The sequence below is a fragment of the Plectropomus leopardus genome, chromosome 10 (assembly GCF_026936395.1).
Source record: "Plectropomus leopardus strain MGB_pleo_1.0 chromosome 10, ASM2693639v1, whole genome shotgun sequence".
NCBI classification, from domain to species: domain Eukaryota; kingdom Metazoa; phylum Chordata; class Actinopteri; order Perciformes; family Serranidae; genus Plectropomus; species Plectropomus leopardus.
This window is the reverse complement of record NC_142185.1, coordinates 4,333,491-4,358,756: the sequence shown is the minus strand read 5'-3', so window position 1 is coordinate 4,358,756 and position 25,266 is coordinate 4,333,491. Positions and strand designations below refer to the sequence as shown.

At 39.7% G+C, this 25,266-nt stretch overlaps 1 protein-coding gene across 2 annotated transcripts in view; it reads right to left on the bottom strand.

Moving 5' to 3' along the window:
• The window catches only part of gli2a (GLI family zinc finger 2a), a 114,078-nt gene that overhangs the window by 55,625 nt on the left and 33,187 nt on the right, over positions 1-25,266 (bottom strand). Inside the window, exon 1 of one of the 2 annotated variants that reach the window (XM_088082863.1) lies at positions 3,288-3,375. The exons of the other annotated variant lie outside the window; for it this stretch is intronic. The gene's annotated coding sequence lies outside the window, so the exon portion shown is untranslated. Of the gene's footprint in view, positions 1-3,287; positions 3,376-25,266 lie in introns of those variants that run through there. 2 annotated transcript variants of the gene reach the window in all.

Here is a 25,266-nt window from a genome sequence, read left to right as displayed (position 1 = left end):
GCCATGCATCACCTGGCCGCAGTGTTTAGTGGGCCTCAGTGTACCCTTCATGTGTGAATGTATGATGTAACCATACAAGTAGCTTGGCTTAGTGAGCCTCTCCTTGTGGCAGGCAGTGGGCTTCTCTGCGAAGACTGATGAGGTGTCAGGATAATCAGCGTCCCGTGCAGACTTCTGATTTATCGCTTGGCCCCTCTAGAGCACAGGTGTGGGGCTGATCAAGTAATTAATGCACCACGTTTGTTATTGTTGCTCTGGAGGGTGATTTCAATTCAGGAGGATGCGAGGAAAGACGAGATAAAACCTCAGCTAGAGAGTCGATTGTGCTGCCCACTATGTGGAGCGATGCTTGAAATACTGAGTTGTTACTATAAGAGGGTTCAAGCCTGAAGAGATGAAACCCTACTGTTTTTACGACATGAAACTTTCACTAATGATTAGAAGTTGTGTACGAATGCTGCTAAACAAATATGATGCCAATTGGCCTGACGGGGGTGCTATAATTATGGTCCCATAATCCAGTCTTTGAAAGGCCACATAAAAGTGCAGCGCAATGTGATCTGCGAATAACCCTTAGAACCCTAAGAACCCTTAACATTCCATGGTAAAGGTTTCTGCCATTTTTAATTCTTTGAAATACACATCTTTTGACATCTATTCCTAAACCATAGGTTGGATTTGTACCAAAATTTCTGTGGATCAGTGCATAAAGCTTGCCAAAGCTTATCGAAAGCTTGTTGATATCTCACTGCATTTCAAAGATATTGACCAATGAACTTTAGAGGGGGCCAGGCTCAGAATAGACCTAATTCTGAAACCATTTGGCCAAACATCACAAACTTGCAGGAAATGTCTTCATTGGTACCTTTAACATATTTTGAAAGTGTAATTCAAAATGTCCATAAGGGGGCACTACAAATGCAAAAATGGGCTTTGTATAACACAAATTAAACTATGAATCAGAATTTTTTTGGCTAACAATTTCAAAACTTGCAGGATATGTTTCTTAATAATGTTGAATCACGTTTGTAAAATTATTTTGTAAATTGTCCAATGGGGGCATCACCACTTCCAAACAACTGCGTTGGTCTTGGGCAAAATTTTGGCTATAAATCAGTAACAATTTGTACAAACATCTCCAACATTGAAGCATGTCCCAAAATTGTTTCTGCAACTGACTAATAGGAAGTGACAAAGAAGAGTGTGGCCTGGCACAGACTTGGACGTAAAGCCTCTATACAATCATTGTAAAACCTACTGGTTATCTTTAATGTAGATGTTGTACATTGTCAATGGTCTGGATCCTTCCCAGCTTTCATGTTTTAGAGGTCCATGCTGGCTTGAACCTCTGAATTGCTGCTTGCTGTTTTATTATTTGTTTCCTGTTATTCACATTAATCAAAAGAACACATGCAAACTCAGTTCATGCGCGACTTCATCAGTCTCTTCATTTTCTTGGGTCTGAACAGCATTTGCTTGCCAGTTCCTCGCAAGTGTAAACGCACCAATGAAGCCAAGTCACTTCAAACGGCGGGAACTCACAGCCTTCCTCTGTCTTCCATGAGCCCTTTAACCCCTGAGACACAGCTGACGGAGAAGCTGCCAGTTCGCACAAAGAGCGTCCTCTGCACCCTATGACGGCATCCTCAGCGCAAGCTCAGCACTCCCCTTGCACGACTTGTAAACAGGGCTTTTTTTCTTTAAAGGAAAAGGCAGAGGAAATACCCAAAACAGCTCACAATGTGTGGGAGAGGGAGGCAGCGCACATCAATCTGAAGCCGTCTCAGCTGGGGGTCACCATGAGGTGAGGCGCCCCCCGGGGAGATTGCTCTCCAGGCCCGAGCAGGAGGCTGGGGAGGATCTCCTGGACAGACCTGGCCTGGTCTCCATCAAACTGCCATGCTGAGTCTGTTAGATGTGTCTATGCTCTCACAGAATGATGCACAACATTTCCCCTTTTAAAACACCAATGTTATTTAAGACACAGATGGATTTAGGCAGACAGAAGTAAATTCTTTTTGGGGGGAAATAATTCATGTTTAACCCTTTGAAACCAGAGTAAATTGGCAAGAGTTCTTCCAAAATATGGGAAGAAGGAAACGAGCAACGAAAGATAAAAATTAGCAAGAAATTAATTAAAAAAAAAAAAAAAGAAAGTACATGAAAATGACTTGCAAATTAGTAGAAAATAAAAATAAAAAACAAGAAAAAAAACAACAAATAAAGAAAGAAAGAAAGAAAGAAAGAAAAGTTAAAAAAAAAAGTTTAAAAAAAAGTAGCAAACAAGACTTGAGTTGACTTAATGTTAGAAAATCGTATTGCGTGGTTATCTTTGGGAAGGCAGCAATGAGCAACGACAGAAAAAATGTTTCAAAAATTATATAAACTTAAAAATATATTAAAAAAATAAATTAATTAAAGAAACAAAACAAGGAAATGACCAGGAAAACCTGCATAAAAATTATAATTATGTAGCGTAATTTTAAAAACAAAATTATGATAATTATAAATCTAAGTTTTTCCCTAGACATTTTTCCCAAACTTTATTCTTTTCTAGCAATTTGTGGAACATTTATCACTTAGTTGCTCAGTGCCTTTTTTCCATGTTTTTGAAAGAAATCATAAGAATTTGCTCGAGGTTCAAAGGTTTAAATACTCGTGAAAGGCGTCTGAAGGCAGCACGAGAAAAATGATGTCTCTCCTGGTTTCACAGGGTTAAAATAATTCCTAAAAATGTTTATACCCATCAGCATGCTTTTTTTAAATTAAATAAACGGCTGATATCCATTTGTTTCATGCTGACATTAATAGCAGCAAAGTTTACAAGAGCTCTAAAAACATGTGGCCCGTTTCAGACTTAACTGGAGGACACTGAGAGCATCCCTCTACTTTCCCTTCATGTGTGTTTGCATTAAAAGGCTGACCCATTTTGGAGTATTTGAAAAGTCTGCTGACAGGTGAGAATAAACCGTCAAATAGATTTGGTACCATCCATTTGTACCATCAGATATAAGCTTTATTTACATTCAGAACCAGCTGAATCAAAGGTCGACTCTCACTAAATGACTGTAAACATCCTCTGAGTGTTGCTGAAGCTCAGTTAACGGCTTTCAAATTTAAAAGAAATTAAGACTCGTTCAGCTGACTGTTGGTGGCGTTCATAACAAAGGGCAGAGCATCTTCAGTGCAGGCCCCAATGCTCTCAGGTCATCTATCCCGATAAGATAAAACGTTGAGACCACGCTGTTTATACACACATACACAAAGACACGCACACACACTCTCACCAGCAGCAGCAGCGGCAGCAGGGTCTTATAAACCCCCTTCTTGTCTGGCCTCTTTCTTCAGGGCAGGATTGAGCGTGGAAACCATCTCACTCTGGGAATTTGTTTTAAAGCACTAACAAGAAACAGCTGTGAAGCAGGTCAGAGGGCCTCCGACCAACTGGATTGGCTCTCAGGTGATACCCCCCACCCCTCCCTAACAGTCTGATAATGCTGCCCTGCTCCTTCTCTTTTTGTGAAGTGACCCTCATTTTAGGGTCCATGTTTTACAAGGAAAAAGATAAAGTTGATAGTGGTTATTATATGTGATATTTAATATTTTCAAAAGGCCTCTTAGAGCATCCATCACAAAGCCGGAAACCTCTGTCCCTGAAAACATTTCTGCTGGCCCTATGTAAGTCGCTCTGGTTAGCATTATCTGCTAAACGGAAACACATCTCGTTTCAAGAGTCTTGATTTAACCAACTCTTGACACAATAAGGTGATCTGGCTTGAAATACACTGTCAGAACTGAACATAACTATAAATCATCTAAAATCCAAAATCACCACTTAAATCATCCCTCAATTTGACTCTTTGAAATTTGGATCGACATGAGTTTTTGCTTGCTGCTTTCAGACACCTTTCAAAAGTACTGAAAGCTTTGAACACTGAGCATTTAAGTTTGTCTTTCAAAAACATGGGATAAAAGGCAATGAGCAAAAAATGTCGCAAATAGAAGTTAGTAGATTTAGAAAATTATTTTTAAAAAGCTAGGGAATATATATATATATATATATATATATATATATATATATATATATATATACATATATATTGAGCAATTTGTTCTTTAAAGTTGCTTCATGTCTTCTTCTCAGTTATGAGACACCAAGTTATTCTTAGCGAAAATTATTTTTCATTAAAAGTGTAAGCTGATCAGTAAAAACTAACTGCTCTACACTGATAATTGGCTTCAACTACCTCAATACACCACAGGTGAGAGATGGTAAAAAAAAAAAATGCCTTCCCTTCCTTCCTCAATCGCCTTCATCTCCTAAATTCTGCTCAACTCAACTCAACTCAACTCAATTTTTTATTGCCATGTCAACACAGCGGGTAGGAATTTGCCTAAGCGGAGCTCTTAAAAACAGACATTAACACACATAAATAGGGTAAATGAAGGATTTAACATTAACCTGCTGAAACAGATGTCAGACTCTTCCATGTCCCCTGCTGCTTGCTCATAGGCTGACATTAAAAAAATAGTTCTCTGAGTTGCAAGCTTGCAAACTCTTCAGTTCATCAGCTTAGCTTGGTTGCTAATGACACAAAAAAATTCACAGTTCAATTCAAACTTTTGTGAAACAGTTTTTTTTTCCAACAGATGAGGTTAAGAAACTTAATGAATAAATCTGAATGAATAAACCTAATGAATGATGCAACAAAAGAAACAATAACAACACTCGGGTTAGCAGTTCACACTGCAATGACCCCAGGCTATCCCTAGTTTAAGGCAATAACTGAAACCAAAAATTGTTTACTTAGCCTACAAGGACATGCATCCATATATCCAAACTGAAATAAACAATAGCCTATTCTCTCTTCAGCATTTCTGTAATAATTTAACTTAACGGGGGAAGGTTTGATTCAGAGCTTAAACTTAAATAGCCTCTTTCTTTTCATTTGATTCATTTGATCAAACACTGTGTGGAGCAGCATCAGCCGACCTTATATTCCTGCAGTTGTGAGCAGTAAACTCACTGGCATGCTTGCTGACTTGTTTTCCATCTGTTGTTGTTTCAGCTAGTCAGACTCTATTGTAAGAGCTACTCGAGAAGGACAACTCTTAACCCATCACAGTGACGACAGAGGAGTGATTTATGAACCAACTGCTTTTTACAGCACTTTTAACAGCACAGGCTTGTGCCGCTGCTTTCAAACCCTGCACGGACAAGATGAGAAAGAACTGTGGAGAGACAGTTTCCATTCAGCGCCTCCTTCTCCATCTCCCTCTCTGACATGAGGCTCTTTATTGAAGCATCCTGGTTGTTTTTTTACAGTCAGTGAAAGGAAAGTAGTCCCACGGCTCAGCATGGCAAGCTCAGTGGTCTGAAAAGGTGCAGACAAGAAACAAAAAGCTAAAATTTTCACTTTTCACATCTGTGAATTGACATGGAGTCAGACCTGTGTACTGTGCTATTGGTCAATTTAAACAGCATCAGTTTCCCTTCCTGTCTTGTGGTTAAGATAGAAAAACAATAAACAAGACTGCCTGCCTTCCGGCAAGAGAGGAAGAAGTGAAGAGCTGATCAAGTGATAGGTGCAGAGGAAAGGAAATAGGGAGAAGAAGAGGGCATGGAGTTAACGATGTTGGGAATTCTGGGAATTCTAAACCTCTGGGATCTGCCAGCTCACAAAACGTGATTTTAATGTTTCTCTGTTGTGGGCTGCCAGGTTTTCTAAACAGAAAAGCTCCTTTTTGCACTGAAAATATCATTCTTCTTGATTTATTTTGTAAAGAGTCAAACATAAAGCTCAACCAATTGTTTTCCCTCTGCTACAGTGATACTCAACTTTTGGCTGGCGGGTCAAATCAGCCTCCTGATAGGATGTGGAGTGGCCCCCGAAATCATTTTCTAAATCACAGTAAACATAAAGTGATTCACACTTGGGATTGTTTTTGTATTTTAGTACACATAAGGTACCCGAGTGCATACAACAGCATCAAAATAGTTGTAATAAACCTGTTATTCAAAAAGTGCCAATGGAGGATCCCCTGCATTCCCCGACAAAGGTCCTAACTAAGCCCCTAATGTCCTAACCTCCTAGAAACATTCTCAAATCCTATAAGCATCCTAAACTCCTAGAAATGTCCTTAAATCCCACAAATATCTTCTGATCTTAGAAACATCCTAAAATCCTAGAAACATCCTAAAATCCTAGAAACATCCTAAAATCCTTGAAATTTCCTTAAATCCTAGAAAGTGCAAAAATCCTACAAATGTCCTAAAATCTCAAAACATCCTAAAATCCTAGAAATGTCCTTAAATCCTAGAAACTTCCTAGAATCTTTAGATATTAGAAATATCCTTAAATGGCTGAAACATCATAAAATCTCACAAATGTCTTGAAATTCTGAATTTGTCCTACACATCTAGAAACATCCTAAAATCTGAAAGTCCCCAAGTCCTATAAATGTCCTTAAATCTTGGCAACATCCTAAAATCCTATAAACTCTCTAAAATTTTACAAACATCCTAAAATCCTAGAAATATCCTAAAATCCATCCTGGAAACAACCTAAAAACCTAGACATGCTTGATAATCCTAGAAACTTCCTAAAATCCTAGAAACATGTACGGGGCCACTGTGACTGGCCCCTGGCCTCCTGTCAATTTTCAAAAGTGGCCCCCAAGCAAAGCAGTTGAGAATCCCTCCTCTACTATCTGTGTGCTGACTGACATGAATCAGTGATTCACTCTTTGCCAGGGAGATCTCCGTCTCCTCCCTGCAGCTCCCTCTGGCAGCATGGATGGTGCTGTGAAAGGAATCTGAACGGCAGAGGCTTGCATCTCTGCGCAGCCTGGAGGGCAGCTGATATGTTTACTCAGCCTTAATGCAAGTATGGAAATCAAATAAACAAGGGGCCCTATGAGTAACACATGTCGCTTTCATCAGTCCCTCGCTGGCAGCGGGGTCGAAGCGTTTATAAAGGAGAGGGATTTGCAACATTGAAAGAGAAAGGGGGCTCGCTCTGTGTTAGTCTACATGTCCGTCTTCATTAGATTGTGCGCAGGCAAATGGAAAGGCCATCAGGCTGAAGTCAGAGAGGAAATGGCAAACAGAAAACAGTTCGCCTGCGGGCTAAACGACACCTGAGTTTGTGTACAAATCAAAGAAAGTTTGTTTTTGTGCAGAGCTGTACTTAAAGTCCAGCGTGTCTTTGATTGTGTGTGTTCAGGTGCGTTCACATGCACATATGACTGTAATGTGACAGTTGACAGTGGGGCAGCTGAAGCCCCCCCAAAGGCTCCAGAGACAAGAGTGGCCAGGACATTACTCAGCAACAACAAACAACAGCCCTAAAGATAAGGAATCATTTGTCACTGAAAGCTGCACTGACAAACAGCATGCATTGTGGGATAAAATTAGCCAACACGCCGCCTCTCTGGTGTGACATCGAGAGAGTTGAGTCACCTCGGGGTGCGTCTGTGGGGGAATCTCCTTTATCTGACGCTGGATATGTTGGGAAGGGCTCTCAATCATCAGCAAGACGCTCTGCACTTTGGGAACTTTTATTCATGAGGGGGGGTTACTTCCAGTAATTAGAATATTTCAATATGCAGATTACATGATGGAATAATGAATGACAAACAGGAGAAATTAAACAGAAAATGTTAAACACATTGGTTTAATTAGGTTTTTATCCTGCATCTCAGAGTTACATGCACTACAATGTGCAATTAACTTGTAATTCTATTAGCTATATGTTTAGCCCTCTGAAACCTAGAGCGACATCTCTTTTCTTGTGCTGCTTTCAGATGTCTTTCACAAGTATTTAAACCTTTGAACCCTTAACAAATTGGTGTGATTTCTTATTACAAAAAAAAAAAACATGGAAAAAAGGCAATGAGCAGCTCGGTAATGTTTTCTTTTTTTCAAACTGCAAAAAAAAAGTTAGTTTAGATTTTCGTCTTTTACAAGTATTTAAACTTTTAAACCTTGAGCAAATGGTGCGATTTTAAAAAAAGAAAAGAGACAAAAAAAGGCAGTAAGCAATAAATGTTCCACAAATTGCAAGAAATTAATAGATTTAGAAATTTTATAAAAGCAAGGGAAAAACTTAAATTAGAATTATCCTAATTACATATTTAAAAATATATTTCTTATAATTCTTATAATTTTTAAATGATATTCCCCAAAAATAATGGTAGGTGAAACAATGTGATGTCTGAAGCAAGAAGCAGCATCAAAACTCGAGCGGTAATTGCTAATAGGACTGCACACTGAGGGCCATGTTTTTTTCATACAATCCCAGAGCGATTTCAACAGCCTAGATAACACTGTCAGAGGATGGAAAAACTACAAATTGACCTCCTCGTCTCTTTTGCCTTCAAATACTTTGTGGCAAAGGCTAATATTAGTGTAAGGGTCAGGCCTGATAAATCTCTGACAGATATAAAACAGATTTCTCTGCTGAAATTGAACTGAATTAACATTGTTTTAAAATTCCCAAATTCTGATTATGAGTTGGTTAGTATACTGATACAGAACATGCCTTCATCAAATGCCCGGAGAAGATTATGAAAAGAATATGGACAGTTCATTAGGTATTTACAGTGTTCAATAAGGTCTGTCAAAGCTAAGCAAAGCCATTAGTGATCACAAAAGGTCTACCTGTCATACTAGATACTTTAATGATTGAACAATTAATGATGGGTGAAAGAACTCTGAAGATGTCAATGGAGACATAAAACATAAGGTTTATCTCTGCCGTGTATGGAGTAAGTAGAGAGGAAGTGACTGTTATTTTAATCCACTGGATTGGCTCACAGTATACTGCCGCTCTGCATCTGGACCGCATTGTGTTCATTTGCTCTGAACTACTCAGATATATTCGTTGAGTGTTTCAGCAACTATGTCAAAACACGCAAATGTCAAAAATGTAACAATCCAATCCAAGTGAAAGGCTGCTCGGGGGGGGGTTAAAGCAAATGAAGAATAGAATGGAAATGGCGATGACAGCACTACAATCAAGTAGTTGAAAATGTAGCTAAAGCATGCAGGTTCTGATTAAAGCCTGAACCCTTATATCCCTGCTCCCCATGAAACCTGAGACTGGGCGACTGAGCTGTGATTACAGAGATGAGGAGGGCCTCATTCGTAGGAGAGTGGAAAGCACAATTTTGTGTGCATGTGAAAATAAAGTTTTACTTCATGAAAAATTGATGTCAATGTCATAGTCAGTGGATGATGTTTGTCTTAAGTAAAAATTCCTTGAATTGATTTTACATACTCCCACCCCAGCGAGACCCAGCACTCCACTTGAAAATTCAAACTCAAATTTTCCACTTGAAAACTCAAATGTATTTTATTTTACTTCATTTATAGCGCTGAATCACAGCAGAAGTCATCTGAGGTCACTTTTCACAGTCAGACAGAGAGGAGAGATTCTACTCGTGTTACATGAAGTATGTTGCAAAGTACTGCAGCGTCTAAAAAGCAGGTTAAAACATCTGCATTATTTAGACGCACACAACATAAAACTAGCATCAGTGGTGAGGATGCAAACATTAGCCATGTTGCTAGTCAAAGTACCAGCCAGAATGTGAGCAGCTCTCTTGCTACTGGCCCAAGTCCTGAACAGAACACTACCTGCTGAAAGTGCATCCCCCAAAAAGCAGTCACTGCCCAGTGCATATCAAACTGCTGCTAAAGGTGCATATTTTCATCAGGTTCTGACACTGACATCACTTACAAAGCGGCGCTGTTTGACAAGTTGGGAGTGAGAACCAACTGGAGTACTGCGACTTTGAGAAAGTACATTTCTAACACCATGTTTAGACAAGAAAGGCCCTACTAAAAACGGTAAAGTCTTTGCTTCTAAAAGAAGAAATGTGTTCAAATTATAATATTATGAAAACAATCCTTGTGAACATGGATCCGCAAAAAGCTAGGCCAATAGTTGGTGGTGTAACTTTGTAATGACACACCATAGAAGAACACAATGCATGTGAGCTAAGTGCAGCCGTGACATCACCGTTTTAACAGGATCTGTGCATTACCCATTTAACTAACCATTTAACCTAACTCCACACTCCCACCTTCGTCCCTCACCAATTGCCTCCTTGAAATAAAATCCTGGTTTACCTCTAACTTCCTTAAATTAAATTGCAATAAAACAGAACTTCTTTTAATAGGCACAAAATCTATGTTAAACAAACTCCATAATTTCTCTATACCCGTCGATAACTTCTCCATCTCTCCCTCCCCTCAGGTTAAGAGTCTGGGTGTCATCCTCGACAGCACCCTCTCCTTCGCCTCCCATGTCAATAATATCACTCGATCTGCCTACTTCCATCTTCGTAACATCAACCGGCTTCGTCCTTCTCTTACTCCTCACTCAGCTGCTGTTCTTGTTCACACTCTGGTCACCTCCCGTTTAGATTATTGCAACTCTCTTCTCTTTGGCCTTCCACATAAAACCCTCCATAAACTACAACTGGTCCAAAACTCAGCTGTACGTATCATTACACGCACCCCTTCAATCCATCACATCACACCTATTCTACAACAGCTACATTGGCTCCCCATCACATACCGCATCAACTACAAAATACTCCTCCTTACCTTCAAAGCTGTCCACAACCTTGCCCCACCATATCTCTCTGACCTCCTCCACATGCTACACCCACCTGCACCCTCAGATCTTCTTCTTCCATCCATCTCATCATCCCCCCCGCCCATCTTGTTACCATGGGGAGCAGAGCATTCAGCCGCTCTGCTCCCCAGCTCTGGAACTCACTCCCACCTGACCTCCATAACTCAGACTCACTACCACATTTCAAATCCAAACTCAAAACCCATCTGTTTAAACTGGCTTATTCCCTCTGATCACAATTGCATTGTCTAATTCTATATTGTATTTCTATATTTTATTTTGTCTTTTTAATATTGTGTCTGCTTTTATGTTGATGATGTAAGGTGACCTTGAGTGCCAAGAAAGGCGCCTATAAATAAAATGCATTATTATTATTTACACAGTGACAGAAAATGCTGCATTTTCAAAAGATTACACACTAATACCCAGTTTCAAAAGTTTGCATTTTCAGGCCCCCAAACCACCACTGTCATGTCAATGAAAGGCCAAACCACAACAAAAGTTTAACTTTTCATGGAAGAAATTTTGCTGTTTAAATGGCCTTAAATTGACTTTAACTCTGTTGCAACAAATGGCATCATGATTTGTGACTTAGATGTTAAATAATGTGAATCTGTGCAATCATACTAGAGACAAAACTAAAACATCATACATTCTAATTATATCTGTTCTGTATTATAATAACATGTCCATGCTTGGTGACCCATACTTAAGGAGTTTTGAGTAAAGGCCACTGCACTCTGTCATTGAGCCCATTTCTGCACTGAAATACTGCCAGAGAGCATCTATCAACACCCCAAGTGAAACATTTGGGGAACAAATTGAAGACAGTGTCCGGTATTTCTTACTTAGACTACAAGAGTGATGATAACAGTGGGATTTCATCAAACCTCGACTTTTTGGAAGGCTAAAATAAGGCGCTTGAAAACGGGAGAGAGTTCCATATGCTATCTCAGTCTTAGTGACGGCGCAATTGAGCGGGAACATAGTGAAGCAATTACAGTGTGGACTCATGCCAAACTCCAGGCTCCAGAGCAAATCCAGGGTAAAGACTTGTATGCTTATCTTGACTCGATTCAAAACAGGGGGGAAAAACCCTTGGTAAATTGTCTTTACAGCCTGTTTCCAGTGTTGAATTCCATTTATTAAACCTAGAAAATGTTTTATACGTCTTGAAGAATCCCCAATGGGAACTTTTACCCTAGCTTTTATGCACTAAACAAACAAATGACTACAGACTGACTTATCGTATAATTCTTTTACTATTTCATTTGGGTTTCCCTTCAATAGAAACACACAAACACAAACCATCTGGCTCCTAAGGTTGGAGATGATCGTCTTGGAGTTTAGGCATTGTGGCTTTTGTTTTTGCGAGGCCCTGATTAGAAAGCATTTTTTCCTTTTCCCCTGCTTCAAAGCCCCAATCTGAGAGCACATTGAAGTTTGAACGGTTCCTGCCTGGCTCTTGATAATGATCCACATGTGGTGCAGTTGTGATCTTCATCAACCAACTCTTGTTCTCTCTGTGGGGAAAGGGTGCCACATGCTGCCACTGTATTATTCTTAATCTTCTCTTTAAATGCACCACATTAAGAGCTCACAGCAAACATGTGAAGTGGAACTGTGCGCTGTGGTTTAGGATAGGGGAGATGAATTATGGCTCCAGCAACGAAGATAAACAGTTGTGATTATGGTGGCTTTATCTCCAGTGTGGATTTTCTTAGAAAAAAATGTTCTACCACAATGCAACTACCGGTTTTCATCCATCAAAACTATCAGTACTTCGACACTACTGTTCACCCTGCATGTCTCAGGTAGCCTTTGAGATCTTTTCTGTCAACCAACCCAAGACAGTAGTAGCAAAACGTCTGAGGTACTTAGGGTCAAACGTCATACTTGTACATACTGCCACACACCAGTGTTCAGCTGTACTTTCATAAGATGCACCATGTTAGAAAATTACACTGTCCTATTTTCCCAGCATCAGTACCAGTTGACACTCCAGAAAAGCTGTGATTCTTTCACGTTCCCTAATGGCTTGCTGATAGCACTTCTTCTTGTGTGGTGTTGTTGGTGTCAAGGAGAAACATTTATCCGAGTTCTACGGATGCCGATGAGCCCTGGCAATATGATGATAACTTTTTAAAACAAGACATTTCCTCATGGTAAATGGTAACTGGACCTGCACTTACATAGTGCTTTTCTAGTCATTTGACTACTTAGAGCAATATCCGCACGACAAGTCACATTCACACACGTTAATACATTGGTGGCCAAGGCTACTGTACAAGGTGCTATTTGCTACCTAGTTTTGAAATGCTCACACACACTGACACACCAACTGAACAGCCATTGGGAGCAATTTGGGGTTCAGCTTTTTGCCCAAGGATACTTCGACATGTTCACTAGGAGAGCCAGGGATCGAACATCCAACGGTCTAATTAGTGGACAACCTGCTTTATCTCCTGAGCCACAGCAGCGGGAAAGGAAATGTATATCCCTTTCTTTTTTATTTTGTGTACCCTTTCTAAATTCTGACGTTTTTTGGGTTTCCATGAATGCAACACAAGCTGAACTCTTCATGAATTCTTTTTTTCCCCACTCTGCAGCAGTTTCAGAGTTACAGTGATTGATCAGTTGATCTGGTTAAAGCTTATCAGATCGATGGAACAGCTGCTGCAACTACAACTGAAGTTGTTTATCAAGCAAGAATGGGAAAAAATTTACCTTTTAATACTTCACAAATTAGTTTCCTCAGTTCCCAAATGCTTACTGAGTGTCGCTGATAGAAAAGGTGATGTAAGACAATGGTAAACATGCCCCTATCTCAACTTTTTTGGAAAGTGTTGCAGGCGTCAAATTCAGGATGAGTGTACATAAAAAATACAACACTGATTTTATCACTGGCATCCTAAAAAAAGAATTTATCATGGATAATTTAAGAATAAAAGGATAAAAATTTATGTGGCAAAACCAAACATTTTTTTCTTTTTCTTCCTAGTTGAAACTTAATGTTTTCTAATAAATGCTCAGTGTTACCGCCCACAAATACTGTTTGTTGTTTAGGTTTAACAAGCGTGTTGCATGCATTACCTTCAAAAAACACTTTAAAAGTTGATTTTTAAAAGTATTTTAAATACAACATTGTTTACATCCACATTTACAATCTGGCATTCTTCTTGGTTCTCTGTCTGTGTTGGCTTGTTACCATCAACTAAAGTAGTAGCAGTAGAAAAGAAACTATTGGCTTGACTGTGTATCATGTAACCCATGCATGGCATGAACAAAATGTGGACCTCCTCATAGACAAATAGCTCCATAGTTATTAGAGGTGGAAAACTCTCCAGGAGCCTTTAATTGAACGGATTAGTTAAAGATGAGGGAACATATGAACTCTAGCATCTAGTGTCGCTGTAGAATGATGGAGAGACGAAGCAGGAGGGGGACCATGAGTGAGTGTTTCTTCTGCACAAAGCCTCTATTTAAAGCAAAGCACTCTGCCATCGGCCCTATAGACACAGAGCTCTGTTTCTATAGCGATAGGCCAGCCCAAGCCATCTGATCTCCCCCTGTCAGACCGCCACTTGTCAGCTCCTATTAGGGCCAGCGGTTGCCTCTGCTTACATGTGGTACCCATCACCCGAGACCATGAGGTAGCAATCCTGCCTGGCTGCCGCAGCGCCTCGCCCCCAGGGACGCTCGGTTCACTCAGTCCCGGGATCACCTCAGGTTATATGTGCCGTGTTATGACAGCCTAATGGTGCTAGTAACTGTGTGGCAGCAGAGTGCGAGAAGGGAGAATGAGGGAGAGAGTGTGGGAGTGGAAGAGAAAGACAGAGGTAAAACGGTACCAGTTTCTTTCAAAACATGTAAAGAAGGCAAAGAGCTATTTAGGAAAAAATGAACAAAAAAAATAAAAGAAATTGTTAAAAAAAAACAAAAAACAAACAAACAAAAAAAGTTCAACAAAATTACCTGAAAATTAGCAAAAAGAAATCAAATAAACAAGGAAATTACCTTAAGAAACCAATGTACCAATTTGTTTCAGGTTCAAAGGTTTACATAAGAAAAAAATTACTCTGTAAGATAAATTTAAATATTTAATTATGCTAATTATAAGTATAGTTTTTCCATTGACTTTTCTTTTTTTCCCCTAGACATTTAACCTATCTACTTCTTGCAATTTGTTTCTTATGAAGTTGCTCATTGGATATTTTTTCATGTTTTTTAAAAGAAATCACACAAAATTGCTTCGGGTTCAAAGGTCTAAAGGTTAAATACATATGTCTGCAAGCAGAACAAGAAAAGTGATGTTGCGCCAGCGTTAAGCATGGTTGGATGTTGCATTTGCAGCTTTTAAAGACATGATTTATTAGCATTAAATTCTTTAGAAATATTTTATTCTTCTAAGAATATCTTGAAATGCTATTGCAATAGGACAACACAGACTTGTAAACCTATACCTGTTAAATCAGAATGCATCTCAAGCAATAATTTTATGAGGGAAAATATTTCTCAAGCAATCTTTGCTGAACATGAGTCTACAGAACCTGCTCTGTTCCTCCTCCCAGTGTACACTCTCGTGAGTGGCAAGGGCAGCACAAATTGCCAGTGTGTAAAAAGTATTGAGTTACCAGTGTGTAACAAAGGCAACACTGAAACATGCACATCATCTTTCACTTACTCTTTACCACAAAAAATACAGCAAGAAATGATAAAGATTTGGCTGGGTTTGTTCAGGTCGGCTGTCCTGGTTGTGAGGAGAGGTGAGTCACATGAATTGAATACATTGTATTATTGCTGTTGTTCCATCTGCCACACGGCCAAGTTCTGGGGCAATTACAATGTCTCCACAGCTATGACAAGCTGATGATGCTAACCAGTCAGGACAACACACACACACACACACACACACACACACACACACACACACACACACACACACACACACACACACACACACACACACACACACACATAGCTCATTTCACAAAATCACAAGCTGTCCAGTATTGACTTAACTCAACGCACACCTACAAAAACAGCTCGATGGCAGTTTCCCTTGCATCAGTTACTCAGTATTTTCTGACAGTGTCGTAAAAGTCCTACAAGACATTAAACTTTCCTCTCGTCTTTTGGCATGCACACAAGAACATAAATCTTTGATGGCTGAATGTTCTGGACATGGTCGCAGGGAGGTGGGTCCTGAGGGGCCTGAAGAACCCCCCTTGTTGACAAGGGTTGGGGCAAATAGTGGCCATCTCAAATATAATTGTCATCACTAGGCAGGTTTCCATTAACCCTTTAACTAAGCAAATTGAAACTGCAAATATAATAAATGCCTAATGGAAAACCGTCAATTTTGAAAAAAGTTTTTACACTCACATGAGGCGGTATTTTAGGAAATTCAGAAAAGCCATATTTTGAAAAACTGCAATGGAAACCCTTTTTTGAATTTTTCTAGGTCACATGATGCTATCAATATGCAGTTGTAGGATCTGGCTCCCTCATGATGCAGCAGGAGCTACAAGAGGTGTTATTGCATCACATAACTCTTCAAAAGTTGAGCCAATCATCCAGACGTTTTGAATCCACAATTCCTCTGTGAAATCATTGACTATCACCTCCCAGAAATCCCTAATACGTGGCCGCTCCCACATATAAGGGGCTCACCTTTCCATTCTGGCTTCATAACATGCCTACATAACCTTGGATTGGAAATAATGACAGCTGGTGCGGTGGCTGCAATAGAAATAAAGCTGCGAATGTTTTGAACATCCATCACAATGCTTCTTGGAATATTATCGCAGAACATCCCTAACGGAAACGCATTCATCTCATAATTTTGTTTTACCTACATTTCAAAGATATTGCTTAAGTTTTATGCAAATCTGTAGTGGAAACACAAATTTCACTGGCACCAGGGTGACGTCTTCCAATGGCATATTCTTACAACTTACAGTCCAAAACACAAGATTTAGTTTATGGTCATATAGGATAAAGAAAAGCTGTGAATCCTCACAATTAAGAAGCCGGAACTAGAAAATACCTTTATTTGTATAAAAATGTCTAATCAAAATAGTTGCTAATTATGTCGATCTACCAGTTAATTAATAACGTAATTGTTTCAGCTCTAACTTGTTTGAGAAAATCTTACCCGCCTTAAAACTTGCTCCCCGAGTTTGGAAACGATCTTCCATTAAGGTTTTTGGCACTTGTCACTTTGAGTTAAACTGCATTTAAAAGAAGCGAGAAACCCAAACCCTCTGCACATTTCTTCAGACCCAACACACAACTTAATAACTTGATGATGGACAGTTTTGCAGTTTTCATATATTTGACCCTATATAACTTAGGTCAATATTTGCTCATGTCTGTCATTACGGCTGACTGTGCAAGCACTCAGTCTGGATGTTAATTACCAAAGTTGTTATGAGATGGATTTTGCATTAAATGTTCCACAAGTTGGGACGATTTTATGAAGTGATTTCCAGTCTGTAAAGGGAAAGGGTCCCTTGGGTTTTGGCAGTTTGTGCCACCCCCTCCCCCCTTCACCCCTCATCCTTCGGGCCCAGACGCCTATAAGTCTCCACCAGTAGAGCTGGTCTGGCCAGGAAATATTACTTGGAGCGGAGCGCTAATTGGCAATAGCCCAGACACCCCACAAGTGTTAATGAACAGGCACAATGGCCACAGCAAGGAGGGAGTGAGTAACCCAGATCGAGGATGTGGAAGAGGGGGTCCAAAGCTCTCTGCGGCTCTCTGTGAGCCCTCGCCCTCTGTCCGGGGCTTAGGGCTACTTCCTCCTCTATAATTAAGGGGTTATCCCCCTGCACAATGGAGAAATTAAACTGTAAAACCTTGCTAGGTAAATTACTGCTTTTCCTGAGAGTTAGAGGAAGCATCTTGATATGTAAACAATACCCCCTCTTCAGCTGAGTACCCTCTCTCCCTCTCTCTCTCTCTTTCGCTCTTCCTCTCTGTCACCCCCCTGCCTCCCCCGCCTCCCTCTTTGTTCCGTGGGAATTTCAGATGGGCCAGATTCTCTCTAAGACTACAACTCTGCTGAATAAAGAGGATTTACAGTACCTTTATCGCTTAAGCATCTCAAACCTGTTTTGCCAAAGCTAACACTCAGAGAATGTGCACTCATGGAAGATGCATCCGCAGATACACACACACATTTGCAAGTGCACGTGTTCATTAAATGTGCCTTGCACTAGTTTAGCTGTTTCTATACTTTCTTGCATTCATTATGAAGTCAAGATTTGATTGTTAAAAATGTAGTAACAGAATTATCTGTGATGAAGAAGCACCTTGCCACAACATGCCAATGGTGATCTTTTACCATGACAGTTTACCTTATAATCTCTGATAAGACAAGCATCTGGAGACAGGCAGCATAAGCCACCAGTGTCAAGAGGTGATTGTGAGGCTTTATGGTCACACAAAGGCCACATCCACATGAATGAATTTTCATTTTAACCCTTTAAACCTGGACAAATTTGCTTGATTTCTTTCAAAACATGGTAAGAAGGCAATGAGCAGCTAAAGAAGAAATGACCCAAAAATAAGCGAAGAAAAAGATTAAAATACAAGAAAATTATGCGAAAATTAGCACAAAAAAGTAAACTGACTAAAACAAACGACCTAAAAAAGTTGATTAATAGTCAAATTTTCATTTTCTAGGATAGCAAAGGAATTACCTACAATATTCTCCAGATGATTGACTGGTAATGGTTGCCTTTGTTGGTTGTACTGGTTATTTTTAGGCAAGAGGAGTAACATTGGTTAGAATTAGGTTTAGGCTAACCCAACAAACGATAAAACAACAAACCAATTTTGTAAAAAAAAAAAGTGAATGGAGACTGGCATTCTGCATATGAGTCGAGCTATTTGAGGTAAAACAAGGTGCTCTGTTGTGCTTCAAGAAAATAACTTCCAAAAAAACAGCTTACCTAGATGTGGTGGTCTTCTGAAGCGGTCGGAGGCACTCTTGTAACAGAGAGAAAAAGGAGTAGGAAAGAGAAGGTAGGTAGGAAAAAATCTCTGATGCGCCTCAGCACAGCAACCTTCGTCTGGGCATTTCTCTCCGTTACAAGTACGTAAGCTGTCTTATTTTGGCTCTGTTTTTTTAAACCAAATTTGTTGTTTGTTGGTCTTAGACATTGATCAGCAATTTGGCAGCCATCTAACCTATGTCATACGCCAAGCCTTCCATCACGGGATGACAGCTCATATACTACGTTACTTTAGAAACGTTAATACGATACATATGAAACATACAAACGTATACGTATCTGCAGAAATGTAAAATACCAACATTTTCGCCTGGTGACTTCTGTCCGCTGAGCTCAAAAGACAAGAAATATGGAGTTCTTGAAAATGGCTATGATACACTATAATATCAGGATGAGTCAATTAATTTTGACCAAGGCCAACAAACTTGTGGTTTAAGTGTGCAGAGCAATGCAACTTTATGGACAGTGTGTTTGCTATTTAAAGAAATACTGTAGATCAAGTTACAGGGCTGTTCATACAAGAAACACCTCCCCTGACTCCAAAAGCCTCCAAACATGTCATGGATTTCATTTTTAACAGCCCAAAGTATATATTTGTGTTCCCACTGTTGAGAAAGACTGTGCTCTCTCAGGTGTCATCTACAGTAACATTTTGTTACAGCATATCAATAATGCCTTTCCTGATACTTGAGAAGACCTGCAAGCAACAAGCTTACAGGAAGGCCTATTGACCAAATCCCACTGTTTATTTTCCTGTCAGGGTCTATAGCTGCACACTATCAGGAACTCACTGCTGTCATTTAAGAATGACTTCAAGGCCGATATTGTTTCTGTCCCGGAATGACTTTCAATTTAAGGCCTTCTATTTGTATAGCTTCATCATCTGCAGAGTCAGTTTACACATGTTGTACCCGATATGTCCGGTATGCTCCCTTTCTTGGGACTGGACACAACTCATGTACTATTACATCCATTTTTTGGAGGGATTGGAAAGAAACAACCTGCTGAAATGCTTGAATGGGTGACTGGTTATCTGGGCTGCAGAGATCAGTGCTCACATTACTTCATGTGGCTCTTTTAAACTGTGAACTTGGTCACTTTCCAAACCGCTCCTCAATTCCCCTCCCAGGCTCCATCCTTCTCTGTCTCTCTTTCTCTGTCTATCTAGAGTTTAATTTTGTGCTCAGGTTGGCAAAGAGTGGATTTAACCCTTTAAAAAACAGAACTCCCTTAGATAGATCTAAAAGAATAACCATAATAGCTAGATCATTCATTCTTTTGCAGCAGAAAGGTAAGAATCTTTCCTGTCAACACATTATTACCTTATGTTACTTTACCTTACATGCCATGCAAACAAAGTATTTTGCCGAAATTGCACCAAAATTGAATCTATGTACTTGCCTAACCACAGATTTCATTTTCATTTCATTTGAAGATTCTCTATGAAAAAATCCCCTAAAAAAAGTTTTTAATGTGTGTGTGTGTGTGTGTGTGGGGGGAATCTCATGAGGAGCGAATATGGAGGGATTCCTCTTTTAGCACATCTGTCCATCCTGGAGGAGGGATACATCCTCAGTCACTCTTCCTGAGGGTTCTATCTTTTTTGGGATGTTGTATGCTGTAAAGCCCTCAGAGGAAAATTGTGATGTGTGATAATGGACTTTATAATACAACTGGAATTGAATTGAATTGAATTGAATTGAATTGAATTGAATTGAATTGAATTGAATTGAATTGAATTGAATTGAATTGAACTGAATTGAATTGAACTGAATAAACTGAACTGAACTGAACTGAACTGAACTGAACTGAACTTCATCACAATAAGCACAAATACCAGTCAGGGCACTGGCCAATCATTTCTAATGCAAATTTCAAAGGGTTAGAAATGCTTAGTGAAAGCAGAAGGGGGACATCTAGTTTTCTCATTGGTTGCTGATTGCTATGTGAAAGCCCAAAATGCAGGTTTTTGAAGCAGGAGTAGTTGCACCCTTTCTCACCACTCATTACAGGGCGTTCTCATCACAGACGAGCTGGCCTACATACTAAGAGAAGGGAGCCGCAGGAGGCTGCAGTCTCCTCTGCTGATTGGTAGCAATTGTTCACAAGGGTTTTGAAGGATAATCTACTGTATATACATGTATTATCATTACTTTTCATTTGATTTAAAGCTGAATTATACATTAGTTTCCTGGATTCTTTTTAATGTTTACTTTAAATAAGGACGCAGAGAAACTGTGAGCTGAATCCAGCGATGGAGTTCAGAGGAATTCTTAACGAGTTGAAAGCACTATTGAGACTTGTCTTCCTAGTTTTGAAAAAGAATATCTCAAGACAAATGTTTATTTTAGTGAATGCTTAGAAGACAGCCATAAAGGCAAATATTAAGCAGCCTCGTCTTCAGATTGTATTTTCCGAACCAATGCCAATAGTACGTTGACTGAACGGAGCCCTGACAGCCTTTGGAAGGTCTCTAATGTGGTTATGAGACATAAATCAGGCTCAAATGAGAGGACATTTCTGATATTGGTTGTTTCTTTGGAACCCTCTGCCTCTGGTTCAAAGCCTCCAAGAGTTAAAAAAGCAACATGGTATGCTTTGGGGCAATGTCTGCGAATATAAATCACTCTGTACCAGAGGCGTCTACACACACAGAGGGCCCAAAGACAACATGTTACATTCCTCGCCGTTTACAAGCAGTGGGAGAGGAGGTGCAGGCAATATATGGATGCTTTAGGGGATTAACCAACAACCGCTCCGCCAGCTTTCTCTCCCTTTCCCTCGAGTCTCTCCCTTCTCCCTCGCTTGTACTTCCCTTTTTCTTTTTGTGCTTCATCCTCTCTTAAACAGAAAGCTCTTTCCCAGCATGCGAAGTGTAATCCATGCCCCTGCTTCTAAGACACTTCCTGCCTGTTTTGTTTGTTGGACTGATGGGAATCAGCCCAATAAGGTGCCTAGCTCTCCCCTCTTCTCCAAGGTGTCGCCTCAGGCAACCGCTTTCTTTTGACGGGAAGACGCTGCATGTTATTAAAGAACTTGTTGAAAGTCAATGCCCGTGCATTTCTTTGCCATCGGCTCTCAATCTCTCTGACCCGGTGTAACCCCCCTCAGTATCCATCAGACTCAAGCCACCAGTCTGCCAGCCTCGGCTACTTTCATCCGCTAATGTAGCCCTAACACTCACAGTTCAAGTGAAGCAAAATAAACGTCCGAGGAGTTTAGACGTGGTAAAACAAAAATGTGTGCTAGCTGTAAACACGGGCGGGAGGCGCTTATGTAAACAGGCCTGGTTCCTACAGCTGAGTTGGTCTAGAGGCGGACAGTTTGTGGTCAGGCTCTTCCGGTTCAGACCCCCCCCCCACCCCCAACCTCGCCTGCAGACACAGCTGTGGTCCGCCCTTGTAGAAACGCTGCTGGAGGAAAAGAATCAATCGCAGCGCTGCACGAAACAAAAAAAAAAGCCCACTCAGCCATGATGAGAAGTGTATGTCTGCAGTCACTGAGGCATCAGACGAGAATATATAGAACAATAAACACCTCGAGAAGTTTGCATGAACAAGCATTTCTCCTGGGAGGATGGTTTATTAAATGTTTCAGACTCCTCAGGGTTCCCTTGGATGTTTAAAAAGTCTTAAAGGCACTGAATTTATTAACTCTTTGAAACCTCAGCAAATTGGGTTTATTTATTTCAAAAACATTGGAAGAAAGCATTGAGCAATGAAAGAAGAAATGACCCAAAAATGAGCATGAAATTAGTATAACGTACAAGAAAATTCTCAAAGAATTATGCAAAATAAATTTAAAAAATAAAAAACAAGCAAACAATTGCTTTAAAAATTATTAAAATTCTGTGATGTAATTTCAACGTTGTAATTGTGAGAATTATGATATGATACGATATTTTCCCGTTTCTTTTTACTCTATTCTCTAGACATTTACCTTGGTTTTTTTGGTTTTTTTTAATCTAAGTCTATTAACTTCTTGCAATCTGAAAAAAAACATCCATTACCAAGTTGCTTATTGCCTTTCTCCATGTTTTTGAAAGAAATCACAACAATTTGTTTACGGTTCAAAGGTTTAAATACTTGAATCTCTCTAGGTTTCTAGGGGTTAATCTATAAAAAAAAGACCTTGATTGGTATTAAAAAAAAATTAAATTAATCTTGTAGAAGTCTTAAAATTGCTAAGACAAGGGAAATAGGGTTTTATGATTTTTTCCAGTGCTGCATTTGTAAAATTTTAAATAAATAACTGCATTATTATTATTATTATTATTATTATTATTATTATTATTATTATTATTATTATTATTATATAAAATTTGCAAATTCCTTTAACATGAACATCACCAAAAAAATCATGTTTCATGTTACAATAAATACATGAAAAAATTGTCCCCCACTCTAAGCAATAAATGAGCATAAGCAATAAATGGTGTTAAATTCAAGTAGCATTAAAAAGTCTTAAATCCAACTTAGCTGTAGGAACCCTGCTTCTGGTCTTAAGATCCCCAAACAGTCACAGACCAGTTTGTCTCTGCCAGTGGACAATTGGGGTCCAATTAATGCCCTTTGTAATTGTATTGTAGCTTCCCCAGAAAACAAGAGGAGGAAATTGATTTTTGCCATCAGTGAAATTTCTCCTGAGAGAAACGCTGCTTCTTGTAATTACAGATCTAAGGTTTCACAGCTGCTCTCCCGCCTCTGCTAGCATTTAGCAATTAGCCAAATCACTGAGAGCTCAAGGGCATAGTCACATAGAGCCAGACTTGTTCATACACATTAGCTGCCAGTGAAAGGAACTGGGCCCAATCCTTTAAATAAAATGGTTTGCGGCCAGAAACAAACCCTCCTGCCCAGTCTACAGCGAGGTTTGCAACGTAGGTGGAGGAATTCCATAAACATTTATGGAAAAATAAACTTTTACAATATATTTTCATGGTCACATCCCCAGGAGGGGAAAGCTCTCTCCAGATGGAGTGCACGGCCGTGACACCGTCCATCTCCAGTGGCTTTGCTCCAAGGACAGGGCGCAGACGAGTCACAGTAAACCATGCAACCAGCAAAATAAGCAGATGAGGTCGCCTTGGTAAATACAATGGACACAGGTATAACAAACAGAAGCTGCCCATGATTCATTAGTTATTGGACCATGTCCTCAAAACAGAATCAGAGAGGAAAAACTGAAAGACTTTTTAAACAAATGTTGGGCTACGTATCAGATTTGATGTCATTTTTGCTTCCTGCAGTTTATTGATGAATTTCTGATTTAATATTCAAGCACAACTTTTGCTTAATTTTAAGGCTATTACAAAACCAAAGATTCAAAGCAATATTTCTGTCTGAGAGTGAGATGAGAAAACTGATATCAGTCTTTTGTCTGAGCATGGAGCTAGAGACAGAAATCAAAGATGAGGACATGAGTCATATGACTTGACTCAAGACTGACATGACAAACATCTAAAAGACTTTGATTTGGTATTTATAACTAGAAACTTGACTAAGACGCAGATGGATCAAAAAGACTTTGACTTAGTTTTATTAAATGTTAGCACTCCTCTAGATATGGAGAAGATTTGTTTTTGAAATGTGATTGGATGATTTCTGGTGCATACCTGGCAGCCTTCAGCAATTACGATTCAAGGATTATATTGTCAATGATGGTGGTAAGAACAGAACAGCAATTTGTAAGGAATGCAGCTTGAAAATCAGAGGGCAGGTTTCCACTACAGAATTGCCAAAAAAAAAAAACGCCAATAAAACAATTGCAAGACAACTGCGTTTCCACTGAGTGATGTTCTGCGACTTCTCCTCTGGCGATAACATTCCAAGAAGCATAGTGATGGATGTTCAAAACATTAGCAGCTTTATTTCTATTGCTGCCATCGCACTAGTCATCCTTATTTTCAACCCAAAGCCACGTAGGCGTGTTATGTGAGCGATAATGGAAAGGCAAGACCCTTATACGTGGGAGCGGCCATGTATGAGGGATTTCTGGAGGGTGATAGTCCACAATTTCACGAAGCAATTGTGGATTCAAAACTTCCAGATGATCAGCTCAACTTTTGAAGAGTTATGCCATGCAAAAACACCTTTTGTAGCTACATCATGCACAAGCGAGCCAGTTCCCACTGACAAGCACATAGCCATGACTTGCTAGACTTATTGCAGGGGCTCTAATTGCCTTATTCTCACCACACTAACTCGGGATTTGCTTGAGACTCGAAGGTTAAGACTTGAGACATGGTCGTGACACATGTGACATAGGCTACTCCCACATCTGAAAGGCAGTGATTAGCTTAGCTTAGCATAATGACTAAAAGCAGGGGGAAACACCCAGTCTAACTGTCGAAAGTTTTTTAAAAAAAAATCCACCTACAGAAATGTAGAAATGTCCAAGCAACAATTTGTGGTTTACAGGAGTAGCTGTGAGTTTTTCTTGGCAAACAGCAGCCAGGCACAGTGATTTCATTGTTGTCATTGTGCCTGGAAACCAGCAACCACTGCACACCTTGTGAAGACTGTGAAATGTGGTTGAAATCTCCACAAAAGCTAATAATTAAACATTGTATTCAGATTATGTTGGCAAACACAGAATAT